Source organism: Rattus norvegicus, chromosome 16 (assembly GCF_021556685.1).
Source record: "Rattus norvegicus strain SHRSP/BbbUtx chromosome 16, alternate assembly SHRSP_T2T, whole genome shotgun sequence".
NCBI classification, from domain to species: domain Eukaryota; kingdom Metazoa; phylum Chordata; class Mammalia; order Rodentia; family Muridae; genus Rattus; species Rattus norvegicus.
In genome coordinates, this window is record NC_141549.1 from 53618236 (window position 1) to 53645333 (window position 27098).

At 43.8% G+C, this 27098-nt stretch overlaps 2 protein-coding genes and 1 long non-coding RNA gene across 22 annotated transcripts in view; 2 read left to right on the top strand and 1 right to left on the bottom strand.

Moving 5' to 3' along the window:
* The window catches only part of Erich1 (glutamate-rich 1), a gene marked incomplete at its 5' end in the record, with an annotated part of 52793804 nt that overhangs the window by 22747676 nt on the left and 30019030 nt on the right, over positions 1-27098 (top strand).
* Positions 1-27098, bottom strand: part of Irf2 (interferon regulatory factor 2) — a 111848-nt gene that overhangs the window by 77456 nt on the left and 7294 nt on the right. Inside the window, exon 1 of one of the 21 annotated variants that reach the window (XM_087587881.1) lies at positions 15707-15796. The gene's annotated coding sequence lies outside the window, so the exon portion shown is untranslated. 21 annotated transcript variants of the gene reach the window in all.
* On the top strand, positions 1820-13907 carry LOC134482504 (uncharacterized). Its single transcript, XR_015640361.1, has 2 exons — positions 1820-2060; positions 13269-13907. It is a non-coding gene; the product is annotated as an uncharacterized LOC134482504 (long non-coding RNA).

The window sequence follows — 27098 nt, forward strand, 5'->3', positions numbered from 1 at the left end:
TGCAAAAATGGAGGAGAAGGAGGAGGAGCAGGAGAAGCAAAAGGAACAAGGGAAGGAGGAGAAGGAGAAGAGGAGGAGGAGAAGGAGCAGGAGGAGGAGGGGCAGAAGGAACAGAAGGAGGAGGAGGAAGAGGAGGAGGAAGAAGGGGAAAAGGAGGAAAAGGAGGAGGAGGAAGGGGAGGAGGAGCAGGAGGAGCAGGAGGAGGGGAAGGATTGGTAAATGTTAACCTGTAAGGGAAAAGACTGATAAACGGGGGCCTCTGTATAGTCTTAAAAATAGTTTCACAAAATATTTTTACTATGAAGGGGGAATTAACTTCACGACAAAAAAAAGGCTAACAACTCTTTAATCAAGTGAGGAAATGAACATCCTCGAGAAAAGGACAAATCAGTCGTAGGTGACCCACAAGAATGCAAGATGAGAGCATCACACCTGTGAGGATGTGATTTGAAAGTACCTGACCTGAATACCATCATGAGGAAATGCCCAAGGAGGCCGGATTGGCAGATATTCTATAGGATAATGGCCTCTAATTGTCCGGGGAAAAAAATGTCAAGTTCATGCAAGCTGAGGACAGATTAAAAAGGAAGGGCTCCTGAATGCAATGCCTGGCCCTGAATCAGACTCGACACAAAGGCCATTATTGAGACATCTGGCAAACTTGAATGGGTCTGTGGATTAATGGTACCAATGCACCAGTGCGTTTCCTGCTGGTGGTCATGCTGTGGTGATGTGTCTTTGATGTAGGAAAGACACACTCAAGTATGCAGGAGAGATGGGACATCAGAGTTACAAGTAACTTGCTGAGGATTCGGGGGGGGGGCGGTGTGAAAAAAAGGAATTCTTTGTACCACTCTTGTAACTTCGGTCTAAGTCTCAAATTAGTTCAAAAAGAGAGGACTTGGCAGGGAAGACAATAGCTAAGCATGTAAATAATTTACAAGGAAGGAGGAGAACAGATTTCTGCAAATAGAACCCCAGAAAACTCTTTTTTGTGGTGCCTCTGTTACACTTCGATTGTCTGCTATTCCAGGCACTGTATACCATTACCCATCTCTCCTGCCTGGTTTAAGGGCTGACCCTATGAAGCCACAATTATCTGGTCAATGAGCCTCTGAGTTTCATTTCCTGGGAAAGATGGGCAGCAGTACCAGTTCATAATTCACTTAAAGCTGTTATGGTGCACGGAAAATTAAAAAGATGACCGAAGAGGTTGCCTGCTTGCTTAGAGAAGTCTCTCAAATTTGGACATCAAAGACATACCTCCCCAGTGAAATTCCTATACTAAAATTTTAAAAAGGGCGGCTTTTACATTTTAAAACACCACTGATTTCACAGAAGCATTGAGTGACCTCCTATAGGTTAATTTGGTAAAAGAGGAAGACATCACAGGCATCCCTTGCTGGGTAGCCACCACAGAATGCACATCTTAGACGCCCCCACACACCGAGCCCCAGTAGTCAATTTCCAAAAAACTCTATTTTCCACCAGCCCCTAAAATTGTTCCAGCAACACGGGTTCCCAGCATCGGTTCATTTTGGAGCCTGATGGAGTAACCACTCCCAAAGCCTTTCGGGGCTCCACAAAAGCCTGCCGTGAGTAAGCTGCGCTCTGTTTCTCATTTGCAACTTTTCCTCATTTGCAGAAGGAAGCCTGAATGAACCTTCAGTTCTACTTGTTCCAGCCAGGCTGGAAACTGCAGTCACTGCGCTGACCTCAGAGAACCAAGCAGAGTACATATAACCATTGTCCAGGGGAACAGCTAAGACTCTGTGCTCAAGGAAAGGGAAGCCAGTGGCTCAAAAACAATTGCTTCCTTCTACAAAGACTGTACCAAGCAGCCATCCGGGCTGCCCTCCACTGCTCACAGGCCTGCCCAGGCAAAGGCTCTGCAGCCGAATCACAAGTTAAGATCTTGTTGGGTTTGCTGGAAGCCCACTGATGTCACAAGCACCGAGTCCCTTCCAGCCCCTGTGCTGTCATTGCTCCCCAAGCTGCTGGGGCGGGGGACAGGGAGTTTCTGCCCCAAGGTTTCTTCAGCTGTTTTGCCTCGGCCTCAAGTAAGTGCTCTTTCACTTGTTGCTACTGTCTGAGAAAGCGTCCTCCACTGGCTCCTGTGTGTGAACACTTAGTTCCCAGCTGGCAGTGAGGTTAGGGAGGTTTAGGAGATCGGTCGCTTTTTGGAACCCTTACGAGGTAGCACTTAGTGGGAGGAAGTATGCTATCGGCAAACCTTGGGATTTCTGGGCCAGCCCCACCTTCTGTCCGGGAAATGCTTGCTGATCATCCAGATGTGAGCGACAGCCTCTTACTCCTATTGTTGCAGCAAACAGACATTTCCACCACCTTGCCTTTTGTCTCAACTCTTTGTATCTAAATACATTGTACCCATATGAAAGTGTATCCAAATGTCAAAATAAACCTTTCCTCCCTTGATTCTTGCCAGGTATTGGGTAACAGCAACAACAACAAAAAAAAGTAACTGAGACCACCTATGGTGGGGCACACCTATAACCCCTGAGATAGAGGTAGGTGGATGGATTTCTGTGAGTTCAAAGTCAGCCTGGTCTACAGGGTGAGTTCCAGGACAGCCGGGGCAACATAGTGTCTAGTTAAAAAAGTGACTAATACATTGGCTTAGTCACTGATTTAGCTTCAAAATTACTCCCTAATCAAGATTTCTCAGCCTCCCCGAAGAAAGCCCCCACAAATCTGTGTACTCTAACAGTCAAGAAATCTCCATGATCAAAACCAATTCTGTCATAGCGTATGGCAAAAGCCAAAGGTTAATAAATATTTTTAAATAAATAACAAGGAACTTATTACAGTTGCCCCCTTATCCATTGTTTCCGTGGTTTTTACTAAAGGTCACACACTGTCTGAAAATATTATTGGAAGTTCCAAAAAAAAATTCATACATTTAAAGTAACTTATTATGCTATATGGTTAGAATTGTTATATTTTATTATTAATGTTGGGGTTTTTATTGTTTGTGTGTATGTGTGTGTATCTTTGGGGAGGGTGGGGGTGCAGGTAACTTGCAAAAGCCAGGTGGCTGTAAGATGTTGGAACCAAACTAGGGTCTTCTGGAAGATCAGCAAGCACACTTAACTTCTGAGCCATCTCTCTAGCAATAGCTCTTAATACCCTCTGGTATCCTACTGTGCTGAATTCATAATTAACTTCAGAGGTATGCATGCACAGGAAAAACATATGTGTGTGTGTGTATATAAGTATATGTATATGTATATGTACATGTATATGTATCAGCAGTTGCAAAGTATCCCCAGTGAGTATGTGAGGACTATGACATTAATGTCAAGCATCATGGTGAACAAAGGGAAATTCATAGGCAATAAAATATCTTTTATCTATCTACCTACATGTGCTATAGAAAATTCTGCTGAAGAAGGCAGTAGGGAATATATTTTTAATTCCATCTTATAAATAATGTTATATTATTTAGACTTACAAGATATCAGGATCTTGCCTGTTTTAAATTCCATATGTAGGAATTCACCAAGAATTTAAGCCTTCTTACCAGCAGTGCTTATAACTAACAATTCATGATGATGAGCATGATGACCATGTAATTTATTAACAAGGATGGGACAGTTTTGAGTATGGATCCAGCACTGGTGGTACAGATCAGTGGTTACCCTGGAAACAGATATTAAGAGGGACTATCCTTGAGAGAATCAAAAGTGGGGCCAGTGTTTGCCACATAGGTGAGACTTTGTCTAAGAAAAAAAGATGGGGCCATTCTTGGAAACCCAGAATAGGAGGGTCCTCTGTAAAAACTCCTGTGCTGGAACAAGCTTTGATTCAAGATCTGTGGGCTGGGAATATTTCAGAATTCCAATGGTTTGGATTTAGAAAGATGGTAAGGTACACAGACCATGTGGAACACAGGACCCTCAGCTGTGTCTAGGACAGACCCTCATAATCCAGCACAATAATATTCAGCAGCAAAGTTACACATCTGCACTGACTAGGGCAAAAGAAAGCTATGGTTAGCTTTATGCCAACACAGGGCAGATTGTACCGCCAGAAGAGTCGTGATAGCAACTTCCAGGCTTCTGTACCCTTTGAATTACAAATAAGGACAGTGAATCTCAAGTAATTTCCATCCTTGGGAATATATATATATATATATATATATATATATGTATATATATATGTATACTATATATACATATATATTAAAATATACTAGGCTTAATTTAATGAATAATTGCATTTTTAATTCTAATATACAAGAACTTAATGCAAACTCTGTCCCTATTAGAAAGTAGGAAAATCTGTTTCCTGAATATTTTTACAAAATTGAATCAGAAGTAACCATTTAAATGATCACTTCCTTTGAACAAGGTTTTCCTAGTCATGTGAATAAAAGTACCCTCTTTTATTAACCTAATGCATGAAATGTTTGTTTATAAAATAAGAATTAAACAAGCTTCAAAAATGTCCTAAAGCTTCTTTATAATGACATTTGCTGTGCCCTTGTTTGTTCTCCTGTGAGCTTTAATACGTATTTGGGGCCAGCAAGATGGCTCGGCAAGTTAAGGCACTCACTGCCAAGGCTAACGGGCCAAGTTTAATTCCTATAACCCACATTGTGAGGGAGAGAACAGTCTCTGGAAAGCCGTGCTCTGATCTCCACACTCACACCAGGGCACACTGTCTTAGTTGGTGTTCTACTGCTGTGAAGAGACACCGTGACCACAGCAACTCTTATAAAACTAATATTTAATTGAGGCTGGCTTACAGTTCAGAGGTTTAGTTCATTATCCTAAGGCAGGAAGCCTGGCACTGTTCAGGCAGACATGGTGCTGGGGGAGCTGAAAGTTCTGCGTCTTGATCCAAAGAAAGCCAGGAGGAGACTGGATTCCACATTGGGTGGAGTTTGAGCATAAGAGCCTGCCCCCACAGTGACACATTTGATCCAACAAATCCACACCTCCTAATAGCGCTACTCCCCCTGGGCCAAGCATTCAAAGATGTGAGTCTATGGGGATCATGCTTATTCAAACCACCACACATACACACACACACACACACACACACACACACACACACACAGACACACACACGCTCACACACACTCACACACACAGACATGCACACAACAAGCAAATAAGTAAGTATAAATGTTTTATTCCAAAAGTTATTCTAAAGGCAATTTATTATATATTGGGTGCTATGTCTGACGAATTAGATTGAGTTTATTGTTTGTTTCTGTATTTATTGGGACAAGGTCCATATCCATATGCAAACTGGGATCTGTGCTTCTGCTGGGATAAGCCTCACCCCTATGATAAAACTAAACATGGGTAATGGGATGGGTAAGATTTAAAGCATTTCTTAAAATTCCTGGAAAGCCTACTGGCCATATGACTTTTCTCACTCAATTCTGATTGAAAGGAAAAGGACGTCGCAGTGATGTGAGGACTGGAGACCTCAAAAGCACTTGTGTTGTGTGGCAGGCCTGAGCACACACCACTAAGGACGGAACAAAAACAGTAACACTGAAGAGAGTGGAGGGGAAGGGTCCCCAAGACTCCTTCTGAACAGGCCCAACACTTAATTATGCCTAAATTGAACTGCATATATGTATATAAAAAAGTTTAAAACTTTCTTCAAAAACATGCTTTCCACATTCCTCAGGTGACCGTGGGCCAGGGGATGGTCATGACAGCAGTGACCAGAGACTGCATATCTGCCATTCAACTCAGCATGGTTTCTCACTGATGTCACCCTGTGAGGTCCCTACCATTGCCACCTTGATTCACAGAAGATTCTGACTGTGCCTCAGTCTGTGTCACACCAGATGCTCAAACACCTGAGTTCCATTAGCATAGTTGCTGGGTAACCAAAACTGATCTTCAGCCTTCAGAGGTAGCATTGCTAACAGGAAATCCCCAGGGGACAAACTTTCACTACTTGTGCCCTTTGGGCCCTCAAACATAAAGGTTGGGTTAGGGAGCTCTCTGGCAATGCTCTCCCTGGGTCTGGTACCTGAACTCTATCATCTTCCCGAGCCCATGTGTCACACAGAAGGAATGCCACATTGTTCATTGGGTGCAACACATTCGCTTTGTTTAGCTTGAAGGAAGGACAATGAAAACTGCAATCACCCACAAACACAGATAGAACGAGAAGATAGGCGAGCTGTCTGGGACTTTTTCTAAAAGAGGAAGTCTTGTAACCTCACATAACCCCAGGGTTGTGCAGATAAAAACAAACTTTTGTTTTCCAATCCATAACAACGAATCCAGCAGCAAAGGGAGCTTGGCTTTAAAGCCTGAATCCCACCGTGCCCTCTGCAGTGTCCATCTAGAAAACAGGGTGAGCCAGGAGGTGAGCCAAGAGGGACCCAACACTCATCCTGTCCATTTGAGCTTCCAGGGTGAAGCAGGCAAGACCTGGAAGGAAGCCATAGCACTGTCCCCTGCCTTTTGTGTCCTGGTGGCTGGCAGAAAAGAGGGAGTTTTGAAACACTGACCAGGGACTTGCTCTTCAAAGTGATTTTCCACTCTTTCCAAAAGATCGCTTTCCAAGTTATAATTTCCCTACAACCAGAGGTTTGCTGAATTTTTTCGTTTTGGTTTTGGTTTTGGTTTGCTTTGTTTTGTTTGCAATGTATTTTTCCGTGTGTGTGTGTGTGTGTGTGTGTGTGTGTGTGTGTGTGTGTGTGTGTTTGTTTGTACGCACACACATGCATGTGCACACATTGGAAAACACACAAGAGGATACCTGGGCTTGCTGGCTACTTAGTCTAGCCTAATGAAGGAGCCAGCCAATGAGAGACCCTGTCTCAAAATCCAAATTCTTTCCCAGTCAGGGAAGCCTCTTTTCTGGGGTAAGGGTTCCGAGATTAAGGACACCTCTGAACTTAGATTTGGTTCTTAGAACCCATGTGGCAAGTCACAACTGTCTATAACTCTAATTCTAGGTTATCCGGTGCCACCTCTGATCTCCATGGGCACTGTGCACACATGGTTCCCATGCATGCACACAGTCAAACACTTATATACGTACAATAAAAATAAACAAATCCTTAAAATTATGTTGTAGGGCACCTGAACAATGATACTAAGATTGTCCTCTGGTCTAAACACACACACACACACACACACACACACACACACACACACACACACACACGGGGGGATATTAAAATACTTTACATCTCACATGTATTATGGATTATAAAAATAGGTACAAATTTTCCAGATGGAAACTCGGCAATAAGCAAAAAAAGTTTTAAATGGTCCTATGAAGCTCAGTGATGTCATTTCCAAGGATGTTTCTCAAGTAATTTAGTCGTGAGAGAAACCTGTTTTCTTTTTTAAAAAAAAAATCTATCATTGAATTTGTTGCAGATACAAATGTAAATAATTTTGCAGACCTAAAGAGGTTTTTAAAAACAAACAAACAAAGCTGTGTGGCATTGGACAAAATAAATTATTGTCCAGATACAACTAAATTATAACTTTTTTATTTTATTCCATCAGTTTTTAAAATAATTGTTTTCTAGAACGATTCTATACCTGGCTTTGGGGAACGTTAAAGCCATGCTGGGGGAAGCACGTGTGCTTGGCCCCCAGACCCAGCACTGGATGACATCAGTTTGGGCAAAGCAAGAACCACGGCCAGACTTCCAAGCATATGGGTTCATGCTCTGCTGCCTTCTCACATAGTTTCTCCACATGAAAAATGAGGAGAAAGAGACCCTAATTTTCCCAGAATCAGCATCTCCTCCGAACATTCAGAGTTTACAGAACAGGAGACAGAAAACGAGGTCTGAAACACAGTTTCTTGTTGAAAGGAGTTGAAAGGCGGGCACTCGAGACCTCTCTTTCCCTTCTGAGATGAAGGTGTTTTGGCATCCACAAGCCCAGATAGGACTGCTTTGACTTCATGCACACCCGAAAAATAGCAAGATGCTCTTCAGCTCTCAGGGAGGCTGCACCCCAATGAGTCCAGAGAGCTGAAAATGCTCTGTTGTCACACCTAAGGTTTGCACCACAGTTCAGCCACAGAGCGTATTGCTAACCTGTGCGCCACAGTTCAGCAAGCTGCAGAATGCTGACAGACCTTCGTGTGGTCCCGTAGCCAGCTAAATAGGAGCTGTGGTTCGCTGCACTGCCTACGATCATGAGGAAATAGACTGATGAGTATCACTATTAGGTCAACAAATCATAAACCCAAACCATCATAAATCGTGGGCAGGCTATATACGGGGAAAATAAATTAAGACGGGGCAGGATGGCGCTGGACAGATGGTTCAGAAGTCAAAAGCAGTAACTGCTCTTCCAGAGGTTCCAGGTTCCGTTCCCAACACCCAGATCACAGCTCAGAGCCATCTGTAACTCTCCAGTCCCAGGAGAGCCAACACATTCTTCTAGCCGTCTTTCCTAGGCATGCAGGTTGTACAAAGACACACGTGCATACAAAACACCTGTATTATACATACATATTATACGTATTATACATAGAAATAAGGAAGGAAGGGCGGCCATGAACTCAGGTTGAGAAAGGCAGCATGGCAGTATATAGGCAGAATCAAAATGATCTGAGCTGTTCCGGACCCACGTCCTTCTTTACGTTAACAGATCTACAAAGAGGTCTGTTTAGGGCTCCAGCTATACCTCAGTGTAGAGCCATTGCCTAGCGTCCATGAGGCCTTGGGTTCAGTTCCTGGTATCACAAAGAAGAAGAAAACAAGAATAGCAGAAGGTAGAGAGGTAGCTCAGCAGTTACGGGCACTGTCTGCTCTTGCAAAGGGCCCAGGTTCAATTCCCAGAACCCACCTGGCTGCTTACAGCCATTTGTAATTCCAGAGGATGCAACACACTCTTCTAGCCTTCTCTGGCACGAGCCTTGCATGTGGTGCAGGCAAACCACCTACACACATTAGAAAGAAATGAAGAGGGAAGAGGGTATATTTTGAGGGGAGCCATCTTCGACACTAATATGTTCAGTACATTGGTTAGCAAAGCCAAAGAACAGGATGCTTAGAGGGGCCACTGAAACCTACCAAAACTTTGCAAAACCTTCAATTTGTTCACTGCCATCTTTTTTTTTCATGCCTATTGCTTGCAGAATGCAGTGAAAAACAAGATGGCTTCCCAAACACAGAGAAACACCTGCTGTAGGAAAGTTTGCTGCTGCACTGCCTCCCTGTGAGATTAAATGGTTCTCTTCTTCACCTCATATTCATGACCTTCTTGACAGAATTCCTCCAAAGGTTTTCTTTATGCTTCCCTTCTTCTAGTAATCACTCAATAAAGGGCACTCACTTATTGTTAATTTCATCTTCATCATCATCATCATCACCACCACCACCACCACCATCATCATCATCATCACATCTAACACAGTGCCTTATGTTCAGATAAAGTTTGCCTCCAAAATACAAATGTGAACTATGAACTTAGGCACTGAGTTTTCAGAGTTTGCATCTATTCTTGGGAGAAACCATCATCACCAATGAATTCCAATGGTAAAGAGCTAAAATTGCTCCCTCTTCCAGGTACAAGAATCTGTCTTGATGCAGGGACACACTTCGTCCCTGTAAGCAGGAGGAGTGCTGTGGCACACTGTTAAATGACACTCACTGTCTCCCCATTTCCAAACAGTTGCCAAAAGTCAAAGCTCGTGTGCATTGCATAGCTGCCAAGTTCTCCTCTGAGGCAAAACCACAGTGAGGCTCGCAGGATGCCTCGGTGGGCAAAGGCACTCACCTGCTGCCAAGCCTGACGACCCAAGTTCAATCCCTGAGACCCAGGGGATTTGGCGATCCCAAGCGTCTTTTGACCTCTGCACATGCAGTGTGGCGTGTGCTCCCCACTCCCATACACACAATAAATAGGTAAACCTTTGAAAGCTTTTTTAATCCACAGCAGTTCCCTTCTTTCGCCTTATTAAAATCTAACACGGTAGAAATATCTCAGGTTCGGTGTCAAGCACACCTAGATTTGAATGTTACCCACATAGAGCCTGATAGAATGTCTATCATCCACACTCATAACCAAAATCCTAATAGAGCCATGCAGAACTACTGTGAGACTGCACTGGTCTCCTCTAGATTTCTCCAAAGAGGCATCAAATGACAAGGCAAGCTCTACTTAACAGAGAAGACAGATACAGACTCCCCAGAGAGAACCCAAAGGCATCCATGGGATAGACGCATATCCCCTGCCCTGAACAGGGTTGACCCGATGAATGCCCCCAATACCTCCTTGCTCAAAATCTATGACTAACTCCACAATGTGGATCAAACGCCTCACTCCAGCCTCTGCAATACACCTCCATTCCACCTTCCCAACCCTTTCTTCCTCTGACTCCTCCCACCTAATGACACCAACATTCACACCACAGACCGGAAGACAGGCTTATCACTGTACAAAGTCCTTATGCAAGCAAGCGTCTTACCTTACATACTATTGCACACCCTTTCAGCTTATCAGGAATAGCACTTTGTGCATAATGATATCTACCGATTAGTAATCAATAAGGAAGTAGATGAGTCCCCTTTGGAGAGCAGATGGGACAGGGAGGGGAAGGTCTATTAACATATCGTCCCTGTGTTGTGATAATTCACCAAGTATGGGCGATAAGGAAAGAAATGATTGCACAGAAGCACAAAGGCTAAAACACTGAACCAACTTACTATTTTCACATCATCCGGGGAATTCAGTCTAAGCATATTAACAAGCTTTTAAATTTATTTAACATTTCATTTTTTTAAAAAAAGCCTTCATTGACTCATGCACCATGAAGAGCAAATATAAGGCATCAAGCATTAGGAAGAGCTCTGTGAAAGACCCAAAGATGGCTCAGACACGGTACCCAAAGGAGGTACCGTGCAGTGAAAGAGTCAGGCACATCCAAGTAAAGACAAGTCATGATGCCCCAAAGGTGCCACAAGCGAAGCCTACTGGGGATGCTGGAGTAGCGCGGATCCCTCTCCTGCTACAATGCCTTCCCAGTGTGGGCCTCTAACGCAGCAGTCCAGCAAAGCTCTACATCACACTCACCTCCACCATTGTACCGGCATCTCACAGACTGACACCCTGTGTCATCCATAGGTGGAGTGTCTGGTAACGGTGGAGAGACCTCTGCTTTCTTACCTAACAGCTCAGAAAAAATGGAGGCCAGAAGGTTTCAAAGAAGAGGAGACATCTGAACTAAGCCTGAAAGATAGATGATCCTTGGGCAAAAAAAGAAGGGGAAACTATTCCAGAAAAAGATAAGAAGGGAGAAAGACAAGAGTACGGAGGCGTATGGGTGCATTTGAACCATTATTAATAAGAGAAGTGTTGGCAGATGTTGGAGAAATGGCTGCAAGCCTTGATGTTGGGCATGGCTACTCAAGAGAGCCTCTGGCCCTGGTGCCTTATAGGGGTCCTTATGAGCTGGGGGGTAGAGACTCCCAATTCAGAGCACACAGAGATAGATGTGACTGGCATGCTTTTCTACCCCACTGTCCGCTCTGTGTCTCTTTCCAGGAAGCATAAGCCATGGCCTCTATTATCTCTAACCTAAAATGGGCAGGCAATAAGAACTGGAGAACTAATCAACCATCACTGTTGTCATTTACGGACTGTCTCTAGGCAAGCCACTTTGCTCTGCCCTGTGAAAAGCACTCCACTGCCCTCCAGAATGCATAACTGGTTCCAAAAGGCAGTTATTTTTAATTGAGTATAGAAGAAAATAAATTGAAATAAGCCCCATAAACAGGTAAGGTCTCTAAGTAAGAGCTTCACATCTTATTCCTGCAAGGAAGAGTTTAGCAAACGTCTAATAAATGCCCTTGTGGCAGCCTATCAAGCTCGGTGTTCTGACCACCACAGCCAGGGGCAATGCTGCAAGAGTGCATAGGAAGAAGTCTCAACCACACAACCGCCAACACAAGGGGCTTCCTCCAGTCCGGAGTTTAATCCCTAAACTGAGGTGTGCCACCTGAGGAAGGAGGCCTCATGCAGAGCAACAGCTAGGAGGAATGGCCAAATGACTCCCCTAAACAAAGAAAGCCCCACCCTACACAAGATTGCCCTGCCAAGGCCTGCACTGCTGTTCTTCACCCACTCTGACCTTATGCAAACTTGAGACTTTACCCTTATCTTGCATTGAGGATTACAAAGCCACTCAGAATCACTTCACTTTTTAGTGAATCAATTCAAAACAAAAGAGAGCACGAGAAATATTTTCCACCTTCGTATCACTTCCCCTTAGAAACAAACAAAGCAGTCAAGCTGGGGTGTTCTTCAGGGAGGGTACTTGCCAAGCATGTACAAAGCTTCTGGTTTTATTCCCAACATTATGAGAGAAGGAGGGAGGGAGGGAGGGAGGGAGGGAGGGAGGGAGGGAGGGAGGGAGGGAGGGAGGGACTCAATCTGCAGGATGAGCCTGGTTACTAACACAGACAGCACCCAGTCGGTTTTGCACTGCCCGTCAAGTCTGTGGCCAACACACACACCCTTTTATTGCTTCTCACACATCCCAGGTGCAGAGTTCTGACGACTTAACAACAGCCATTATCTTCTGAAACATAAAAGGGAAACATATTCCAAAGCCTTGGTAATATTCTCTCATAGAAAGAAGGAAGGAAGGAAGGAAAGAAAGAAAGAAGGGAGGGAGGGAGGGAGGGAGGGAGGGAGGGAGGGAGGGAGGGAGGGAGGGAAAGAAGGAAGAAAGGGAAGAAAGAAGAAAAGAAAAACTTTGTTCTAACACCAGATAAGACCTTTCCTAACTGGGGAAGTAGAAAGTTGGCATATCACTCACACGCATGTGCTGGCACACCTATGTTCTAGCATAGCATCACTCACACATATGTGCTGGCACAAGTATGTGCTGGCATGGAATCACTCACACATATGTGCTGGCATGGCAACATTCACATGTATGTGCTGGCATGGCAACATTCACATGTATGTGCTGGCATGGCATCACGTATGTGCTGCCAAGCACAGACCGTGACAGCCCCGCTGACTCGTCTGCTCAGCCACACTGGATAGCTCTCCAGGCTCCAGCTGCAAAAGGAACTTACAGCCTAACCTGTCTTCTCTTTCTCTTCTGTTCTGCCAACCACAATTGCCCGGCTTGCCCGTTGGTTACCAACTGACATTGTCTCTCTCCTCCCAGAGTTGAATAAAGCCCACTCTTATGATCTCATCTCCCCTCTCATCCCTCAGGTAGCTTTATACTTGATATGCTTCTCTGATGCTCATACGTCTTCATTTTCTTCTTTGTCACCCCAGATGGTTGCACCTGCTTTCTCCATCGCTAAACTGTAAGATCTTGGAGAACGTGGCTTGGAATTTCTCGGCTCTGCGTCTTCATAGAGCAGTGCTTCACATACAGCTGCTTGAAAACATCTGCTGAAGGAATTGACTCCCGCGAGAGTTTTCTTTACACTTGTTTGCAGAGTCGTCTTCAGCTTAATTTCATCCCTGTCATGTCCACTGGCACAGTACTTACAGTTAATTTTAGGGATTCTTGGGGGCGGGGAGAGGTTTCGCCCTGGGGCTGAAGAAATGGCTATTCAGAGCACTGGCGGCTTTTGCAGAGGGCCTGAGTTTGGTTCCCAGCACCCACACTGTAGCCCACAGCCATCTATAACTCCACTTCCTGGAGGTCTGATACCCACTCCTGACCTCCATGGGCATGGCATGCACTTAGTACACAGGTGTGGGCACATGCTCATGAATAAAAATAAATTCGTATCCTTAAAACGGGGGTGGGGGAATAAAAAGCTCTGTGATTTCTTTTACTACCCCCCCTTATGTCAGATGCAACATCAGGCGTCTTTCCCCATACTTAAAATTCACTGGATTATCATCTGCATTAACTGGTCAGGCTGTGTCATTGAATAAAATCAATGAATGAATGAAGTAAAACTCTGAGCATAAATGTCAACTAACAATGAACTTGTTATGATGCAAATGGGATTTCATCCAACATCTTCACCTATAGCTCTTGTAAGAAAAAGTAACAAGTTCCTCATTCTGGGGCTGTGCACAGCAACGCACACTTGTGCAAGGAGGCTGAGGCAGTAGGATCACAACCTTGAGGTGGATCTGAACTTCATCCTAAAGCTCTGTCTCAGAAACCAAAGGTTCCTTGTCACGTTGGTGATTCATAACAAACACTCAAATGTCTCGGTTCACTTAACAGAACTGCTATTACAGCAGTACATGTTTTCCATCCACATAGTACAGTACTGAACCACTACAAAAAGGACTGTCCTAAGGCTGAACTGATGTACTTCCCCCGGGACACTACACAAATGCTGGGCTGACTCTGTAAAGATTACCTCTGAAGTGAAACCTTCCATTCTGTGGAGAAACTCCTAAAGACTCAGGATGTTAAAAATTTCCCAGGTCTCAGGAAGTCCCTGAAACATAGCAGATTCACAAGACAGCTTCCTCCCTATAAGCAGTAAGGAGAGCTGAGAGAGTATAGCTTGAGTATACCAGCTATAGGATAGAATACAGTATAGTATTGTGGTATAGCTGCTTGGAAGCTGTGCAGTGAACTCCGAGGTTCCACTCCCATGAGTCATTCCCATGCTAGGATGGGACTTCAGTACATGCCTTTGAATAACCCACACTCCTGGGAGCAAACACTTCAGGAAGTGGCCCCATTGGTTCAAGTTGAACATTGGTGGCATCCTTACTGTGGCCTGCCATGGTCCTCTATCTGGGATGAGCAAAGATGTTCAAATGCCCCCAGGATAGTGTCATGCAACAGATCCCAGGGTCCAGGGGATTTATCAGTCCCAAGCAGTTACCCTAAAACCTAGGGGGGACTGTCATTAACTCACATTCACACATCCACTCCCTGATGTTTATTCTTTTCCCTTAAAAATAGAAATTTTAGTGGTAGAGCACTTACCTAGGAAGCGCAAGGCCCTGGGTTTGGTCCCCAGCTCCGAAAAAAAGAACCAAAAAAATAGAAATTTTAGGGCTTGAAATACAGTTGAAAAAAAATGATTTACTACACAGTCCAATGAAATAAGAGCCTGCACAGCAAGACAGCTATAGTCACCAAAGAAACTCGTAATCTGGGGGCTGGAGAGAGGGTTTAGAATTTAAAGGCATTTGCTGCTCTTGCAGAGAATCTGGATTTACCCACACGGTAGCTCACAACCACCCCTAACTCCACTTCCCAGATATCCAATGTCTCTTCTGACATTCAAGGGGAACACACGCACACACGCACGAACACACACACGCACACACATACGCACACACATGCATGAACACACACGCACCCTAGCATGGGCTATGACTCATGGGAGCGGAACCTCAGAGCTCACACTGCACAGCTTCCGAGCAGCTATACTGCAATGCTATACTGTGTCCTATCTTGTAGCTGGTGTACTCTAGCTATACTCTCTCAGCTGTCCTCACTGCTTGTGGGGAGGAAGACATCTTATGAATCTGTTTGTAATCTGTACTGAGATCTACATTGAAAAAGAAAAACCAATAGACTCACACCTTGGAGCTATAGCAAAAGCTATGGTTTCGAGTTAAAGGCATGAGCATTCTTCCCTCTGTCCAGAGGGCTGGGTATCGTCCAGAGGATTGATTGGACGGAGATGCTCTCAGCTCAATGAGAAGCACTTTTAAGTTGATACTTAGAAGGCAACAAAGGAAATTTAAAGTTTTGCTTGTGACTATAATAGGAGCAGTACCTCACCAAAGCTAGATTACTCGCTCGTCAGAACTCCGTGGATGAATGTTCAATCGGAACTCTCAGATTCCAAATACACTACAGGCAGTTGCTACATAGAGAGAAGGAAAGAAATCTGAAATGTCTGATCTTTCGCACACCTTAAAGCACTTCCATAGACCTCTACAACTTGCATTTGCACAGCTTCAGTCACTTTCTTAGATCTTCACAACTTCCTGAAGCTTTCACATCCCCAGAGCTTTCAAACTTGCATTTACATACCTTAAGTGACTTCCTCAGACTCTCACAACTCACATTAAACTTTAAACCTACTCTTTGCATCCAGTCATTTACCAAGAGACACCGGTGGTTGATTACTGAGAGCAGTCACGGCAAAGCAAGTGCCTTTAAATAAAGAAATAGTAAAAAGTTACATTGAAACCTGCTTTTTGAGTTTATCTTTTTCTGTGGGAAAGCTTCCAACAAGGTAAACTGTCCGTGGCTGCCTTTTTCAGCAGAGGACCTCTTGAAAAATGAGGCCCGATGCGGTCTGAGCTTACAGATGAAATGAACTGTCCGGGCATCTGCAGCAGCCTTAGTGGGAGGGGCTATTTTGCTCGATGCTGTTAAACTGAGGAAGCTAGTTAGCTGTCAACACCATCGGAGATCTGAGACAGATAAATTATAGCAGAAAGTATAACCCCAATGATCTATGTATCAATTAAAATGACAGATAAGCAGAGAGCTCAGCTAGCTACCCCAGGCTCCCAGAAGGTTTTGATTGTTTTTGTTTAGGGCTTTTTGGGGTTTTGGGGAGGGGGGGGCAGAGGAAGGGTGGCAGCCATTGGTCTTCGGCTGCCACACGGGACAGCATAGGCCTGCTGCTGCTAAACCCAGAAGGTCAGAGACCTTCCTGTGGAGAAGGAACTTGGAAAACCTGACCTATATCGATGAGGCAGAATAGAGTTGTCAACTCAACAGGGCCCATAGTTTGGGCAGGGTCCTGGCAGTGGGTCCAGTGGCTGGTGCTGCCATAATCCATGTAGAGTTGTCTGTGCCCCATCATCTTTGGAGATCTTAGGGTTGTCCCTAAGAGCTGGTGTTTCTATCAATCAGGGCAAGATTTTTACACTAAACATTTCAAATGCCACATCCAGGAGACCTCTGAAGAGTTTGAGGACTCTTATCTATTAAGTATTCCTGATTTTAAACAAACTTCATTTTTAGTTACTTGTTCTAAGCTTAACCTTGCAAACGTAAAGAGGAAGCTAAATAAAGCTTGTCACTGTAAATGAATCGTATCTGTAATTAACGTGACTGTGAGCACAGAGGTAAACTTGAACATTTGTAAGGTGAGCATTAACTGCCACATCTCAATTATCTTTAAGCCATTATGACAAGCTAGTAGCCTTCATAAAATTTGCACTTTAAAGCTTTATCCCTGTTAAGTTGAGCCTTAAAAATTTGAGTGGAAGATTTAACTGAAGACCCTTTAGCATCAAAATAAACCCATAAATTCAGTCTGTAGAGAAACTTTACTAGACCAAAAATAAAGATCACGAAGAGACTAGACACCTCACTCTGATGACTCTCATACTACACCATTACAGAGTGCCACCATTTCTTGTATGACTCGTTTTATCCAAATACCTAAAGAGTTAGCAAAGACAGAGAGGCTACACACAGATCTTTAAGACAATTACTATTACCCTGAGTAGATCTCCAGAATTCATAAACCTACTTATCAAACATTTGTTGTTCCTTACCTACGTGTTCTAGAAGTCTGGTGTTGAGAAGTTAGCCAAGACATAGCAGTTCAACAGACATCTCTAAGTCAGTTTCTGCTAACACGAGTATACCTTTATAACCTTAAAATAAAGCATGCTCTATTCAACAAACCTCTTTTCCTTATCTAAAATTTTATAGGATCCTGGTATAGAAGAGCGATTAAAAGTGTGACTGTTTAGTCATATATCTCTAAGAATATCTTTATAACCTTGGGGATTTATCATAATACAGAAATCCATCCCATTCCAAGATAATCGGAGGCCTGCTGTTGCCTCCTGAGTCTGAAGGGAGATTCAGTGATAAGCAGAGAGCTCAGTAGGGCCTTGAAGTTTTATGAGTGTTGCCTTGGTTGGTATATATCACATGGTCATCCTAAGGGAGGGGTGGTGAAGTTACATTGCACCTACTCTTCTAACTTTAGTAAAAACTTACTGCCAGGCACAGGGTTGCTTCCCTCCTGATGAGGTCATCGGCCAAGATGGAGGTGAGCCACTTGGCTGCTATTTAAAAACATTTTCCTAGTAGATCTATTTTTTAAACAATAGTTAAATCCAAGTTATACAGACAACATATCCTAAGATCTATCTTAAGAGTCGAATCACATCCATAATAAGAGAAAATTAAGATTACTTTGTATCGACTTTTAATTCATTTGTTATAAATCTTCAGCTACATTTTTGTTACGGATTTTTAAATCATGCCCAATGAACTTACTTATCTTAAGACAGTTTACAGGATAGTCTTAAAAGATCTTGGGGGGACCTAAGAGCGAAGAAATTGTAGAGATAAAAGATTTTTAAAAGTGGAAAAGTAGAAAAACTTTAGCGGTGAGAGGCTTGGAAGTGTAGAGCAAGTAGTAAGAGATTTGGGGGGCCATTTGTGCAGTGGCAGGAGCTGTAACCAGATGCTCTGAAAATCGGGAGTGGCGATTTTTGTTCATTGATTGAGCTATACTGCACTGAGGCTAAGTCATTTGTGGTAAGACAGGGAGCCTTTACCAAAACCTCTGGGCCCAAGAAGAAAAAGAGAAAAGGCCATATAAGGCCTGGGAGGTTGTAAGGAAGCTACTCGCTTGGGAGGGCTACAGAGGCAGTGGGAGGAGGGAGCGGAGAGACCGAAGGGACAGGGGTTAAGATAGGAACTCTATCTGAGGGAAGACTCCAATATCATGGAGACCAGAGGGTTTAAGGACGATTTGGGGTCACAGCTCCATAGCTCCTAGGAGGAGTAAAGGAAGCTCCTGAAGGGAGCAGAAGTGGTACATGCTGTAAGGACAAGACTTTCAACGTGGGGCTTCCCCACGCAGACTGAGAGACTAGTGGGGCAGAAACAAACCAATCATAGAGGAGAGGCATCCCTTTCCACATGATAGGGACTAAGTAGGGAGAAAGGAGCTGGCACACCATGTGGCTTTCATAATAATAATGGTAGACAAAGCAGGCAGCTTGCCTGGTAGAGGACGTGAGACAAGTGGTTAGAGCAGGTAGAGGAGAAACCAGTTGAAGAGATGGACTGGGGGAGCCTTTTGGGGAAAGGGAGGGTCCCAACAGAGGAAGAGGAGCAAGTGCCTCAGGAGAGAGATCCCTACAAGAGCTTAGTGGAGTGGGGAAACGGAGAGGTGCCCAGGTAAAAATACCTCAAATGGATATTTTTTTACTGCGATCTTGAAAGCAGCCTCACTCCGAAGAGCCCCAGTGTCCACCCACAGATGAAGGGATTAACATACTACACGGGAACATCTTTCATTAGGAAATCGAGATGAATCCTGACACATGCCATAGTAAAGCTGACTGAAGAAAACTTGCTGCCGAGGGATGTGCCTCACACGGCAGGCAAATGTGGTTTGCGTCCACTGACACCAAGAGTCACGTTCCCTGAGAAGGGGGCACCGTGGTTTCCAGGCACCGAGACAAACGAAGTGACTGTTAAATATGAATCGAGTTTCTGCTGAGATGACTTTTTTTTAATTCAGGAAATGGTTAGTGGTGAGAATTACACAACGCTGTAAATGAACGTAATGCCACTGAAACTGTCCATTTAAAGATGACTGGAAGGGCAAGTTTTATGACTTAAAACTTGCAACAGAAAAAGAAAGCGTGAAAAACAAGGAGTGCATTTATTTATAAGTTCACCACTCTCTGCCCCTGTTTTCTTCGGTCTCCTCTGATGAATAGTAACTATTTTTTAACACATGTGATTTGATGTATTCACTACAGACACACACACACTGAAAGAGAAAGAGAGAGGGAGAGGGGGGAGGGTAAGGGGAAGAGAGGGAGTACAGTAATCGGGAGAGGGGGAGGGGGCATTTTTTTAAATTAACTGAAGGTCAATTTTCCCTTCATGGGGATGTTCTCTCAGACCAGGTGAGAAGAAAGCTCCACAAATTACTCCATGAGGCAAGTTCTCTCAGCACAAGCATCCAAGGAGAGATTGAGGCAGCATTTATTCATGACCAGTGACTGCATCTACCCCAGGGGAAAAGGAAGTATCAAGTGGAGACAGCCATCAGCCTGAGTCACATCAGTTTTCCTCAATGAACTGAGGACCCTGACAGGAGCTCTATAGGCCACAGTTATATGTGGAAGTATCCCGGGAAAATTCCAGTAACATCAAAACAGTCTATGGTTTTAGGCCTGTTTTACAATCTACCAATGATCATGTCTCTAAAGCAATCAGATATATACACCTGGTCAAAAAAAAAAATCTGTCCTGTGCTCGCCATGGCTTCCCCAACAAGATGAGAGAAATGTGGCATGGCTCTTGGATTCACAGACAAACTCTAGTGCTAAAACCATTCTCTTTCTTTAGTTGCCTAGTTACTTGGCCCTGCTATAGATAACAGAGGCTCCTTGGTGTGGAGAATGGAGATACCTAGCTAGGACAACCCTCTTCCCTCTTCACTTAGCACCACATAATGCCCAAGACCCAACACACAGTTGATCCTTTCTGCCAAGTACCTTCCTCAATCCCATCCCCCAAACCTTAGCTGTATTGATATTCAAGAAATATACGATCAATAATCAAGATTTTCCATACTCTAAAGCCACCTGTCCCTAGCAAGTCCTCTCCTATATTTTGTAGCAACTCTGAATGCATGAGTCATCAATGTTACGTATCTGAAAATGAAAGGACCAGTTCATCTACAGCTCCTTTATGAGATGTCAAGGTTCTACCTTCCATCTACAAAGGGGAGCTTCATATATGGAGGCAGGTAGCAATGTGCCCCACATCCCTAGACACCTGCTGTAGGGACAACAGCCTGACTTGTCTTTTACAGTTTTTCTTTCCTCGTTAAGAAGTCCTTAACTTGAAAGGTGAAACCAGCCATGCATGAAAGTTAAATTCTCCCATACGAGGAAAACATCAAAACCCCTAAGAAAGACTCATTATACAGACGAGCCTTCCGGATTATTATTTTAAAGCGAGATTATATTTTTCTGTTCTTCTGTCAGTTGCAAATCCCTAAACCAACCAGAATTTGCTTAAAACTAATCTGCTGTGTTTTCATTGGAAAAGAATAATCGGGAAAGTTCTACCCCTCCGGACCGGCTGGGATTTTTGCTGCCGAACGCTTTGGTTTAGTCTTTATTTTTCTAGCTGCTGGCCCTGCTAACAGGATTCCGTGAAGGTCACATTTAATCTTGCAGCGACAAGCTACCTAAGCATTTCTTAGGTTGGCTTCAGTAAAAATAAATTGCCTTAGCTCTGTGGACCGGCCTGGTGCTTCAGCCCAACAATTAAAGTCAAGGGGAACAAATGGAAGCCACTGTAAAACACTGCATTTGATTTCAAAGGAGTTTCACTGCACAGGTTAAAGGCTGGAAGTCTGTGTTAATCTCAGTAACAAAGGCATGGCTACTTCAATCCACATAGAAAACAGTAGTTCTCAGAAGCTTGTCTCCAGTTTGCCACCAAACAGATTTATATTTATAAAAAGGTGTAAATATCACTGTTGGGAATGAAATGCCATGTTCTTTCAAATGTCTTGGTATGAAAGAGAAAAGCTGACCTTTTTTCACCTTCTGAGTGTTGAACCTCTAATGCATAGTGACAAGTCCCCTTGCTAAGTGACAAGACTCCATGTATGTGCTAGATACATGTACCAATAGGTTTCTAACATAAAGTAGACCTGGGCTAGCCCTTCTGAGCTAAACTTCAGCTGAGCAAACCTTTGCCTGAAACAGGAAATCAAAGCAACAAGTCTTTATCTTACTGTGTTCTTACTGTGTTCTTACTTATCAAGTGCCCAAGGGGATGCAAGAAACATGACACAGGCTCTCACATAACATGTCACGGGGGAGAAGGAAATAAAAAGTCCACGTAGCCAAAGGCTTTCTCAGCACACCGAGGGGCCCACTGGGGTATAGTCACGGCTCGTGGACGTGGGAACAGTATGTGCTATGTGCACTGCTTCTGTGGGCACTCAGAATATCTATTGGTTTTGGCTGAAAAAAAATCAAGTAAGGCTCATGATGAGAGGGCAAAGGAGAGGCGTGAGTTCTGACTGAAACAAAAGACTTCACCTGCCTCCCTTCAGTCCTTTTAGACTTCATTCCTTGTATTAAAACTGTCCCATGATCTCTTTGTCTGTGTGTGTGTGTGTGTGTGTGTGTATTGTGGTGTGTGTGTTGTTTTTTGTGTGTGTACATGTGTATATGTATGTGTATTTGGTGGGGGGTTATGTGTACATGTATGTATGTGTCTGTATGTATATGTATTGTGGTGTGTGTCTGTGTGTGTGTTGTTTTTTTGTGTGTACATGTGTGTACGTTATGTATATTTGGTGGGAGGTTGCATATACGTGTATGTATGTGTCTGTATGTATGTGTATTGTGGTATGTGTCCGTGTGTCTGGATGTGGATTATGTGTGTTGATTTTTTTGTATGTGCACATGTGTGTATATGTAAGTATGTGTATTTTGCGGGGGGGGGGTTGTGTGTATACATGCTTGTATGTGTATTGTGGTGTGTGTCTGTGTTTGTGTGTATGTGGATTGTGTGTGTTGATTTTTTTGTGTGTACATGTATGTATATGTATGCATGTGTATTTGGTGGGGGGGTTATGTGGGGATATGTGTTTGTATGGGTATGTATGTGTATTTGGGAGTGCGTGTATACATGTGTGTATGTGCATATATGTGTATTGTGGGGTGTGTGTGTGTGTGTGTGTGTGTGTGTGTCAGGGTGTCAGGGGATAACCTCGACATCGCTCCTCAGGTACAGACTACCTTTTTTTGATATGAGGCCTGTCACTGACTGGCATCTTCCTGTCTCCACCTCCACAGTGCTGGATTACAGGTGTGGATCACCAGGCCTGGCTTTTACATGGGTGTAGCGGATCCAACTCCCACCCTTGTACAACAGGCACTGTTAGCAACTGAGCTCTGCTAGCATCTTGGAGAAAGATGTGCGTCTTTCATTCGCTGTACCATCTAACCGGTAGCTGCTAGCCCCTCGTGTCTGCTGAGCACACAGAATGTAGACAGGTTGAATTAAAACAAGCTACAGGTTAAAAAGCAACGTACTGGGTTTTGAATGTTTGCTATTAAAAGGGGATGTAAAATAACACTGTTCTGGCACTGATTATATTGAAATAATAATATTTGGGAAGTGATGGGTTAAACAACATTCATTATTAATTTTGCCTCTTTTACTTTTCTAATATAGACACTAAAAAACAAGAAATAAGCAGGTGGCTCGTGTTGTATTTGTACTGGAGTGCCCTCCTCATTAATCCTGCCTCTCTTTGGTTTTGTCCTTGAGTCTCTGGACTTAGTAGTTGATATATACCCAACCTTAGTGTTATCATAACCATAAAATAAGTTTGCATTCATAACTGCAGTGAAACTGTTCCAATAGTTCATCAGATTAAAAAAGAATAGGCATGTGGAATCATCTTCCACTGTGAAAAATCAGAGATCACAGCGTGACTGCAGCTTCCTGAGTGATGGTCCGTGTGATCTGCAAAGTGGGTGTGGTGGGGACAGCTGTCCTGTCCTCCAGGGACAAGGGAACAGATCTGACCTGAAGTCACCAGGGAAGGTATAGGATGCAAAGGGAAGGGCGGCTTCACCAGGCCTGTACTTTGCATACACCCTGAGAAGTAGATCTGTGGCCACTTGTCTAAATTACCTCCTCTTAGCTGGTGAAAAAAAATCTCATCTCTTCAACAGAACCAAATAAGACCGCCTGGCTCAAATCTCTTGTTTAATTAGTGTCCCAGGTTGCTAAAGCTAAGAAGACCCTTATCTGCCCAAGCATTTTTACTGCAGAAAGGATAGGGGACAAACCATAGAGGACATCCCTTGCTGTTAATGCTCATGTATGCCACCAGAACCATGATCCCATAGGAAGGGGAGAGGGACAGTTTCAAAGAGTGGAATGCCCACCCATGACCCACCAGGATCTAGGTGTGTGGGCCAGCACTGCATGACCCTCTTGTTGGCTTGTAAGTATCGGTACCTCTTCTTGTCTCCTGCTCAGATGTTGTGTGTTTCTATGGCATTTCTATCATAAAAAGGAGAACTGTAAAGTGGGGTAACATCTTAGACCATTACTAGTTCTTGGCATAGTGAGGCGATGGTGTTTCTTAGCCTTGGCTGGAAGAGCCCCAGTTCTAGACCTTGAATTTGTACGAGGAAGCAGAGTGAGCAGAAGAATAGCTAAGTCTACAGGTGGCATCCTCAGCAAAGGCCAATTTCCTTTTCTTCTCTTTTCTTTCTTTTTCTTTTCTTTTTTTTTTTTTGTTGTTGTTTTTGTTGTTGGGGGTGAGGGGTTGGTTTGAGACAGGGTTTCTGCATATCCTCAGCCAGGCTGGCCTTGAACCCACAGAGATCTGCCCACCTCTGCCTACCGAGTGCCTGGATTAAAGGTGTGCGCCACCACTGCCTGGTCCAATTTCCTTTTTCTAATCTCACATTTGCTAGAGGTGAACCAGTGGTCATGAGCATTGTCTTGGAACGCTTCTTTAGTTATGAGAGTAACTATGACCCAAATTTGCTTCAAATTCTGAAACTACAAAGTGTCTCAAGGAGTACTTAAAAATAATAATAATAGGGGTTGGGGATTTAGCTCAGTGGTAGAGCGCTTGCCTAGCAAGAGCAAGGCCCTAGCAAGGCCCTGGGTTCGGTTCCCAGCTCCGAAAAAAAAAGAAAAAAGAAAAAAAAATAATAATCCTACCATCCTGTTTTTAGCATTGCATAAACAAAACACATACGATTTTTAAAATAAGAGTGAGGGCCCAATCTAATATTCATTTCTCCCAGTCAACTAGCATGGGATAACTATTTCCCCTCTTTAAATGCTATTCATAAGTATGAATTTTAAAAATACCTATCTTCCAGATGCACCATAATTTACATGTGTTTCTCTTCTTAGATATTCAAAGGGCGCTCAAAATCCAACCCAATAAACACCCTTAAACACAAATCTTTCTTCTAACTTCTAGTCACCTCCAGGAAGTAGGCTCCTGGAAGCACCATCGCTGCAAGAGAAAGTTTAACTTTTGCTTAATTGAGGTTTGCTTGTTTTGAAACAAAGTCTCACTGTGTATCCAAGCCAGCCTTGCTATGTAACCCAAGACAACCTTAACTTCATAAAAATCCTCCTGCCTCTGTCTCCCTGGTGTTAGGATGGCAAGAATGTACCACAGTGACTCACTGGCTTGAACATTTAACATGTTCAAGCAGGCTAAATTTAACATTTAACATCATAAGCATATACAGCCAAGTTAAAATCCAGAAAATTCCTCTGGGTAAAGCCTCAACCGTATTATGATGCCCTAGGTTTCCCAACAGTAGGTGGCCTGTAGTACCTTCATAGCTACAGTGCTCACAGTTCAATCTCCACCTGCTCTTGAAGAGAAGACAATAGTGCCTATTCTATTTCCTGCTTCCATATATACCACTTGTGAGATGACAAGAGTAACATCCAATCAAACTGCAGCATGAGGGAAAGGAGGTGGGCCTATGATTCCTTGTATTGCCTCCTATCTGCCGGGGGAGGGGGGTGTTGTTGGTTTCTTTTTTTGTTTTTTGTTTGTTTGTTTAGAGACAGTTGGGGGGGTCACAATGTGGATCTCAGTCCTTCAGTTTCCAGTACTTCCACATCAATACCTCTAAGGTGACCTCAACCATGCTGAAGTGACAAGTCTCCTGTAAGTCCAGTAAGCCTCCTGTAAGCCCCTGCCCTGCAGTCTCCTGTCACAATCTGTCTTCTGTGGGGTTAAAAGGTCCCACCCCAAAGACAACAGTAGGTGCTTCCGAGCATTTCATTGACCCTTGGCTAAGTACTCGCTCCCCTCCCCTTCCTTAACTCCACAATGTAGTTGAAGTTTTGCAATGAAAGAAATTTCCTGGAATTTAACTTAGCCGTGGATAGCGCTTAAAATGTTTAAAACTCCAGACTTGGAGCTGAAGAGATGGCTCTCAGTGGTTACAAGTGTTTGACGCTCTTTCAGAGAACCCAGGTTCCGTCTGCAGAATCCACACAGAGACTCACGACCACCTGTAACTCCAGTTCCACAGCATCAGTCTCCTTGCTTGGCTCTACAGGCACCAGGCATGCAAATGGTACACAGACGTACATGCAGGTAAGACACTCATCTACATGAGATGAAAATAAAGGTTAGCCATCCAAGCAGCTGGGTCAATCACACAGAGTGTCTGCCTGCCTTAACTGTCTCTCCCCTCTCTTCCGTACCAGGATCCACTAGCTAGCTTTCTCCTTAGTCTCTGTCCAATTCTCCCCTTGCCACTGCTCTACCCACCACGCCACCAACACCCTGGTTAGGTGTCAGGACGCTCCCTTCCCACTGCTATTCTTTTTCTCAACTCCAATAAATCTAGGATAGGGAAAACAGTATAAAAAAGCAGATAGCTGAGGCTGACTGAAATAAGGCCACTTGTATGTAGCTCCTTCTCATTCAAAATGTCAACCAAACAAGATGGGGAGTGGGTCAGAGATGTGAAGTTCTCGGGCCAAAAGAGCATCTTCTATGTACAAATGACTTCTTTGGATTGTCCCTAAATCTGACAGACATAGGCTCCCGAAGGGCAAGTTAAAGTGTAAAGTTCACTTTCCGGTGGCCGTCCAAAGCTGGCACAAAGACAGCAGTAGATTAAGTACATTTGAGAATAAATTATTTAGGAAAATGACGCAGAGGGTACTTTATTGTTCAAAGAAAGAAATTCACCTAAAGAAAACTGGACAGGCTTTTATCACACAAAATCTTAAATTAAGATCTATGCTCGACTACATTGGCTATGCTCTTGGGATTGAAAAACATGCTTAAGGAAGCACCCCTAAGAGCCTCCTGTTTTTCTTATGGGTCCCCACACATCTCTTTGTTCAACTCTAGTTCTTTCTGGCTTATCAGAGCTGATGGAAGGAAATATGAACCAGAAGAGGAACAAAACAAGTCAGGAAAAATAACCCAGCCTAAGGGGCCTTCTTGCACACAGAGACAAAGCACGCAGCACAGCCTTCCTTGAAATGGAACAGTCAGAGCAGGCAAACCATGACGTGAATGCCATTTGGGGATATGAGGACTAAAGTCAATAAGGACAGCCCCAAGACAGGTGAGTCCTAGTTGAACCAATACGGGCAGAGGAGAAGCAAGTGGC